This window comes from Symphodus melops (assembly GCF_947650265.1).
Source record: "Symphodus melops genome assembly, chromosome: 21".
NCBI classification, from domain to species: domain Eukaryota; kingdom Metazoa; phylum Chordata; class Actinopteri; order Labriformes; family Labridae; genus Symphodus; species Symphodus melops.
The window spans coordinates 14765048-14773809 of NC_136711.1; the positions used below are offsets into that span (position 1 = coordinate 14765048).

The 8762-nt window shown below is 38.5% G+C and overlaps 1 protein-coding gene across 2 annotated transcripts in view; it reads right to left on the reverse strand.

Moving 5' to 3' along the window:
• The window catches only part of cpxm2 (carboxypeptidase X (M14 family), member 2), a 35890-nt gene extending 27128 nt beyond the window's left edge, over positions 1-8762 (reverse strand). Inside the window, exons 1-2 of one of the 2 annotated variants that reach the window (XM_079372795.1) lie at positions 8694-8749; positions 203-392 (exon numbers count right to left, since the gene is read on the reverse strand). The gene's annotated coding sequence lies outside the window, so the exon portion shown is untranslated. Of the gene's footprint in view, positions 1-202; positions 393-8693 lie in introns of both variants that reach the window. The other variant, XM_079372794.1, reaches the window with a different exon arrangement.

The window sequence follows — 8762 nt, forward strand, 5'->3', positions numbered from 1 at the left end:
AAGTGAGGATTTCATGGAGTATTCGCACAACTAATAAGAACACCTTCTGACATTTCATCGACCTGAGGCAAACTAAGGCAAAGATAATAATCCCTTAACAAGCCCGATGCCCCGCCTGGACACTGCCCAATTTAAAAGCACTGGTTCATTACACTTAACTCATGTGAAAAGGCATAGAGACTAAAATATATGGAAAGCACACCTGAGAGTGAGAGAGCTCCTGAATGGTGGCCGAGGCTGCAGGCTAATCACAGAAGAACATGATCTGAAGTAGGCGGACAGTTGGAGGCAGGAAGAGTCTATGCACGGCTGGCTGGCACAGTCTTTTGCCAGCTAGGCAGTCATTCTCTGTTCGCCCACTCTTTATCCAGACTACACCCATGTTAAACTGTCTGAAAGGAAGAAGGAGGGAGGAAACGAAAGGAGGGATGAGACACAGAAGGCGGCCAAGAGAGCTTTAGCGTTTTACCTCAAAGGCTTTTAGACACAAAATCTTCTCTTCTCCTGAGCACCTTCAAACAACCATTACTCACGATGTGTCGGGTGTCTCAGACTACTCTAAAATCAAAAGCTATCCAATCTTTAACCATTCCTGTTCAAACTGCTATTATTTCTTTACTCTGCCCAAGATTTATAATGCTGCAAAAACAGGCAAGCTCTGCTACATACAATATGAACTGTAACCAGAGCATCTTAGAGAGGATTTTAAACACTTGTCCAATTAAGAGCTTTTTTTGGTTTCAACAAGCCATTTGAGTGTTTTATCATTACTGTCAGAATTTATAACCTGTTGATTATAAGGGGACATCTTTGTCATTGTCCTGATACACAGAAAGAGGATAAGAAACAGCCCAGAATAAAATGTGATAACAGACCAAAGAACTAGTGCTCCTCCTTTTGTAACAAGGAAGACAGTAAAGTGAGAGTGACGTCTACTGACTTTTGGCTTTTATGCTCAACTCCAGAGCTCACTTCCAATGAAAGAGGTGGAATTAACATCAACCACAATATAAAACCACCTTAAAAATATTGAGCTAGAGATATTAAAGCACACACTTTAGGATTATGCAAGAGTCTACAAATACTCATAAATTATACCCAAAACAGCACTGACATTTTTCAACTATATTCATCATGTAAATGAACCCACTGCACTTTTGTTTAACACAGACTAGTTTGTCTAGTCTATTAAAACAAGAATACTTTTCCATCTTGAAACAGTAGTTTCAAATCAGATCAAATAGTCGAAAACATTTCAAAAGAAAGAATGGTGTCTATATCATTTTCATGGCAATGAGCCACTGGTTCTCTTGTACAGTGCTCATGCTAAAAGCCGGACAAGAAAAACCGAGCAGGAAGTCCAATACAGCTGGCTAAATACACGTGTATTTTAGGATAGTGTAGTTGCATTCAGAGACCTTTGGTTGGTGACAAAGCTGAAAGCAACAAAGTCAAATTCCTGTTTAATCAAACCCGGCCAATTGAGTTGATCCTGATTCTGAACAAAGCAACCTACCTTAGATCGTACACTATTTAGCTTCCTTTATTCTGCTAATATTCAACTGTGTATGTTGTTGTTAGGAAGTTCCAAAGACAGTCGAAATTAATTAAGGCATGACATGATTTCCTAAATTTGCTCCCTGAGTCAGAATGTCTGCATTAAAACACCTGCCACAGTCTGAAACTGGCTTATCAAACTGTCACTTATTACACTGTGTAGCCGAGCAGCTTAAGGCAGGGATGTTGTGACTAAAGCTGTCTTCCTCAGTGAGGAGAACCCAAGGTGGGGGAGAGTGATGGCTTCTGCCTCCCTCTATAATCTCTTAAAGGGGGTGGGGGTGTCCCTGGCTGAATTCTCATTAATTGGACGTCAGTGCCTTGAGTGACAGGTTAGAGGCTCACTGAAAAATACCTCCCTGCTGCTGCTCTGGCACCTTGTAATTGATGAAAAGGGGGACTGGTAACAGAAACTGAGGGTGTGAATACTGTAAAGGCATTGTATTAGCACTATACAGCAGGACATGGCAAGTTTAAGCTTTCCCTGGAAAAAATAATGTTATCAACAGAGCGAGGTATCCAAAATCGAATCACAATACTTCAACTTTGATTTTGAAACATTTCTTAATTATTGGATTATCATTTTATTTTTTCCAAAAAAAAAAAAAAATCTTTTTGATTGTGCAGGGAAGATGATTAGTGCTCTCAAATTATGAAAGCACACCGACTAAAATATGTGCACACAAACCCATTTTGTGTTCACCCATAAAATAAAACCTTGGGTGTATCAAAGTGGCTAGTAGCCAACATTTCTAATGAATTCTGATGTTAAGAGTTCATTGAGGACAAAAAGACACAGGTTGGCAGGATCAATCCCATATTTATTCATTTACTTATTTATGTCCTTTAAAAGTAATGTGACACTTTAATTTATCCGAAACTTATCAAGTTGCAACCTTGGGTCTTCCATTCTAAAGCATACACCATTTATAATGGATGAACTCCTGGCCTTATTGATATTCAGGCAGGCGGGGACGCTAAATTTGCAAACTAAATCTTGTCTCACCTTAAAGTGAAAGACAGGTCCACACTGGAATTTCCTACAAGGATGACATTGGTGCTGTCAATGTTTGAATTTAATGTTGGTGCCGTAAATCTAATAGACAAGAGGAATAAGGAATTAGAGCCAGTTGTACTTTTCTTCCTCGAGTTTGGTTTGGAGGCTTGAATGGCCCGTCACCTCGCATTAACTTCAATGTAAGTTTTTACACACACTAGAAAAACAAATCTTTTTCTGCTTAGTTCTGGTTGGATACTCCTCCAAGCTGTGTTTAATTGTAGCTGTAAGTATTTATGTGATAATAAAACGACAAGGTGAAATGCTGGAGTTACATCTTAACAGTATTTCCTGTGTCCATGGAAACTAAAATATGCGGTGATGGTCAATTTGCTCAGCAGACACACATGCAGAGCAGTTTGCTTTGAGTCTTGAGGGCTGTGTCAGCTCATGTTTGCCTTGTATACTTCCTGGAAGTCTTCATCAATAGTGATTTGCTTTGTCAGTAAGGAGCCAGCTGTTAAGCTTTCTTCTATGCCTTAAACTCAAAATACGGTATTGATGACTTAACTAGAGGGAGGTAAGATTATGAAAAATAGGGTTTATGGGCCTGATCTACCTACCTTACAGTGTGGATATACACCAGCAAAGGGGACTGATGGCATCTCGTTGGAGTGCAAGTAAAATGCCCTAAATTCTTTTGACCTGAGCAATGCGCAAGTCAGCACAGACATGGGGACGATGGGGCACTGGTGGTTAAATTGGACGCACCATATACAGAGGCTGCAGTCCTCAAAGAGTTTGGCCCGGGTACAAATTTGACCCATGGGTCCTTTCCCACATGAAATTCTCCACTCTCTCTCGCCCTTATTTTAGACTCCACTGTCCTGTCACGTCATTAAAGGCACAAATAGGCCCCAAAATACATCTTTTAAAAGGTCATATTTAATAGGCATGCAACAATTCTCAATAAAGTATTCAACTGTTGAATACTGTAATTGTGATTTTTACGATTTGGCGTTTAACTATTTTCTGCCCATTGTATTTGTCTCTAAATTGGCTCTTCCTGTGAGTCAGTGATGAGTAAACAACGCTAAGTGACCTAATATACAGGCACAGGAATGAGTCTTAAAACCCGGAAGTGAGTTAGCATTTTAGCACCATGGGTTCTAAACTCTAAAAGTCAATGGGGATTTTGAATGGGTTTGTGGTTAGAGGCTGGAAATAAGGTCTGTGGTTAACACAAGCTTAAGAGATGTTGACGTTTTGTTAGACGAGATAAACTATGCTAGCTAAGACCCCCCACTTGTGAATTTTAAAGTTTTTACGCATACTTAAAAGGGCTAACAAGTGGCTAAATGAGACTACGCAGCAGTGTTCAAATTCAATCCTTTAATGATACAGTCGTTGAGAGAGTGCAATATTATAAATATCTTGGTATCTGGATAAATGAAAAACTTTCCTTTAAAATGCACACTGAAAATCGTTTACCTAAACTAAGACAGCAACTGGGATTTCTTTTTAGAAATAAATCTAGCTTCCCTTCTTTTACTCGGAAAAGAATAATTGAGGCAGTTTTCCTTTCAGTTCTTGATTATGGTGATGTAATTTATGGTCGTGCAGCCAGCACCACTTTAAAGCCTTTATATGCAGTGTATCACTCTGCACTCAGGTTCATCTCAGGTGACACATTTGGGACGATCATTGTTTTTTTATATAAAAGAAAACCTGGCCTGTCTGCACTTAAAATTAGAAAAGACCAGCATGTATTTATTCATCTATAAAGCTCTTTTAAATAAACTCCCTCCATATCTCACAACTGTGAAACTTTGTTGTAATAGCACTAACCGAAATACACGCTCTCAGTTATGGCTCATCCTGCATGTTCCAAGACTCCACACACAGAGTTAGGACGCTCTGCTTTTAATAGTAAATATGCACCAAACATCTGGAATTTGCTTCAGAGATATCTTAAGATCAACACAATAACACTTTACTTTTACTCTCTCTCTCTCTCTCTCTCTATATATATATATATATATATATATATATGTATATATAACAGCTAAACTCCCATAGGAGAATTCTCCTAGGAACCCATGGCAATGCTACTTCCGGGTTAGCCTACAAAACTACGTCATCACTTTTGTTCTTCATATGGGTTACCGGCAGGTGGGGCCAGGGTTAAGCACTTGTCCTTTGGAAGTGTTATTTTATTTTATAAAGTTTTGTTTTTTTATACCATTCTATACAGGAATGTGTATGAATTAATTTTTGCTTCAAAGTAAAATAAATAGTTTTTAAAAAATAGCTCTTCTTTCTCCTCGCTGTTCTGTAAGATTAGCTTTAAGCACTTAACACCGGAAACAATTTCACAGCCTGGGCTGTCAGAACCGGACCGTGACCCAAAAACCGAGGTATGTATTGAACCGTGGGCTGACTGTATTGTTGCTTCACTAATGTTTAAGTATTATCACTGACAGTTTCTTCTTGCAAAAAATAAAACTCTAAACAAGTACTGCAGAACTCGGCAGATGTTTTCACTGCTGTATGAATAATCATTCATCAAAGTACACTGGGAGTTGTTGATCCAGACCATTAGGGACAAAAAGTACTTTGAACATCTGTCTTTTATACTGGCTACAACCTACTTTGATGCTTTTCTACTTTCTGCATTGGCTCCGTCCACTTCTCACAGTAATGTATGAATCTGCAGAAACTATTGCGCCTGTCTTATTTACGCAATTTAGGATTATTTACTGTTCGACCTTCCATGATGAAAAAGCTCTTGATCTATTTATCATACACCGAGACAACACATTTTTCTGAAAAAAATCTTCGTTTTACTACCCGCCTGGTGGCCTGGATCCCAGCACAGCCGCCCTCAGCTTCCTCCCTGAAAGTGCTCCCTTCCTGAACACCTGCGCCTCTAATTCTTTGTCCACATTTAGCACTGATGGGACAGGTTCCAGCTGGATGTGAGCAAAACAAACCAGATGTTTCTATCCAATAAAAATGACAGATTTTAATTTGAAGTGTAAGAGGATCTAATAATGGAAGCTTGACTTTCGATATGAGCATAATGAAATGTATTATATGTTGCTTTTATTTCTGTACAAACACTTGTTCTGTATTGTTTCAGGGAAGCAAAATCAATAGGGAGGATAAACTGATGATACACTAATGACAAAATAAAAAATGATCTATTCTGTAGTCACTAAAGATTTCTTCCATACATCATCAGATTACAATACAGCTGTGATATGAATAGGACAGACACCCTGAAGGACATCTGGCAGTTTAGCTGCTGGGAGACGACGGCCCGTCCATGCACACATGCAACCACATTAGAATTCAGAACTGTCCCTGTGGAAAAATGCTTGGCTGCACTCTGAGGTAAAAGCTAATTCAGAGCAACAGCCTCAGATCTGTTGAGCAATGACATGACAGCAAGGGCACAAGCCGGATAACTGGGAGGATGGGAAAAAACAAAGAAGAAACATCTGGCTTGGCACATCCTGCACTTCTAAGGGTATTGGTCCGATAACAATAACGGAATTGATAAATTGAACCATTTGGAGACTCGTTCACTTTAATTGAAACCATTCGAGCACATCATTTCAGTCCAAACATCCATAAAAAGGAGTTCTTGAACTTTTGAGTCATTTCAAAAAATGTGGCTTCCCTTCAATTTGAAGGTATGACATTCGAGAACAAGTTTGCCCAAAACCTGAAAACATGAATAAAACTCTAAGCTATGAGCTAAACGTAGTTTAACTTGGCACACTGTGCTAAAAAATATGCAGGGCAATAAGTAATCACTCCATGTCAGAGACCATTTTTATTTCTGCAATGTGTCCAAAAGACATAAAAAAAAACTGCATAGCATTGTATACCACAAACAGATGTTTGTGCTGAACCCTTAATATCCAACAAATGTCAGGAAAGACAGCTGAACACAACTTGAAACTTCTCAGTCAGTTATAGAAAGAAGAGTAATCACTATATTTCTTATTTTCACCAACTCATTCGACACTACAGTTATCTTGAAGGTCTGCGTGTGTCTTGAATTCCTGGCTCTCATCATCAGTGGGCATAACTGAGCCTCACACAGCCTCTTCAAATATAACTGGCAGACTATCAGAGTACTCAATCAGCATGATGGATTGCAAATGTTTGTTGCATAAGTTGTTTATCCAATTTTTTTTTCTCCTTTCTTTCTTGTTATCTCAAAAAACACCCCATTAATCATTGCAAACAGGGAGACACAGAGCTGTGTTTGAATAGAGGATTTTTTCTTATTTTCAGCCAGCTAGTTTAAAAGCATCATGAAATAAGGGTTACGAACACAGGAAGGAGAAAAGTTGAAAGACTGTGCAGAGAGAGAGATAAGTAATCCTTGTTTCAACCCCCCTGACAGAGTAGAAACCAACCAGGACACAATGTTTTTAAAGCTGGGGCTAACATCCTGTTTTGAATCTAATAAATTTAGCCTAAAATGCTCAATCCCAATAAACACTGAAAAGTCTTCTTTAAAGTTAGGAAGGTTTATTTATAGATAAGTAGCCTACAATTCATAAAGAGGTAACCAACTCGTTGGAGGAAAACATTTTGAACTTCCTCTTTAGCAGCAACAGTCAACACTATGTTTAGCAAATTTGAGTTATCAATGACTTTGTACACCTATCCATGTGTTGGTCCCTGGGTCACCATTTAGGAACCAAACAGACCTAAGTTTTCTGACTGCGCCTCTTTCCACTTCAGAAACAATAGTGAAGCCAGCCCTCACGCTGTTTTAAGCTTTGCATGAACATAGAAGCATTACAGGAAAGTTAACAAGAAAAGTTTCAACTTAAAATCCACCTACCGGCTAATCTATCTATCTATCTTTTTATACGTTGATCAATAAACTTCATTTTCAGCCAAGCATTGACACTTTTTTGGAAAAATCATAAATGTTTCAAGTGATGATTCACTCACTTCATAATTTAATCCGCTGAGCTTCTGGTTTTAACTCTGCACCCCTCACTCAACAGTTCTCAATTCAAGCCTGAAGCTGTTTTTCTTGTGTTAATGGTAATCAGATTTTAATACATTTGCAAGTTAATTATCTTCTGTCACATGTTTTTGCATGTAGGTTGAATAACTTGGTTTAGAAGATTAATCTATCTTGGAGGTGTTTGTTAAGGGAAAGTGTTGCTGATACAAGAGCTAACTTAATATACTAGAGATATTCTTTTATACTGCTGTCTGAGGTGTAATTGCCCTTTGTCACACAAACCTTCCTGACACTTTTTAAACATGTTACACATTACAGTGCACCCACTGGTGTATGAAGTATTTCTTGCTGCTCAAAAAGCATTTCATAAACTTCATTACTCCCCGTCTTATTATGATGAGCTTAAACCTTGTGCTAAATTACTTTGCCAAAGCCTGGATGCCAAATACTAAAAAAAATTTTAAATCAAAGTCAGTTCTACATGAGAGGGTTAAAGTGGTGTTTATTTTGTTTAACAGACTGCTTAAAATTCTCTAAGAAATTATTTTCATATGACAACCTATTTTGGGATACACAAGCCAAACTGCAGTACAGATGCAAAGCAAAGTCATTTGCAGGACAGGATCATGCAGGTTAAATGTGTGATCAAAATGTGTCTCGAGTTTTCTCCGAGGCAGTAGTTGGGGGGTTTTTTCTCGTGCTTTTTCTGACTGTCTCTACATCCTGATACAGCACAGACCAGGATGAAAGACGTTCTGATAATATTTGTAAATTCCAAGGAAATTGAAGTTGGTTGGAGGCTCTTGTTGAAGCGGCCAGCCAGATGGACCATCCAACTCCAAACAAAATATGCAAATGATTTGCAGCCACTTTTATCTCAGTCAGGTTGTCTTGATTATCAGCGAGAAGGGAGCAGTGAAAACTGCTGGCAATTTGAGATTTTACAGTCACAGAAGAACTTTCTGAGAGCTCATTTTGTTCAATACATCTGTGTGATTTCAGGTTTCCTCTTAATTACAACAACGATTTTCTGGTGGTATTCGGGTCAGTTTGTCTTGATGTATTTTCAATGAAAAGAAAACACACGTACGTTAAAACATTTCATTCACCGTGACATATCAAATACAGCTTGTTAGTCACCTGTAGCTCCACCGCATGGTCTGCACTCCTCTCAACCAGGAACAATCAAACAGAGCTGAACCAAGTTTG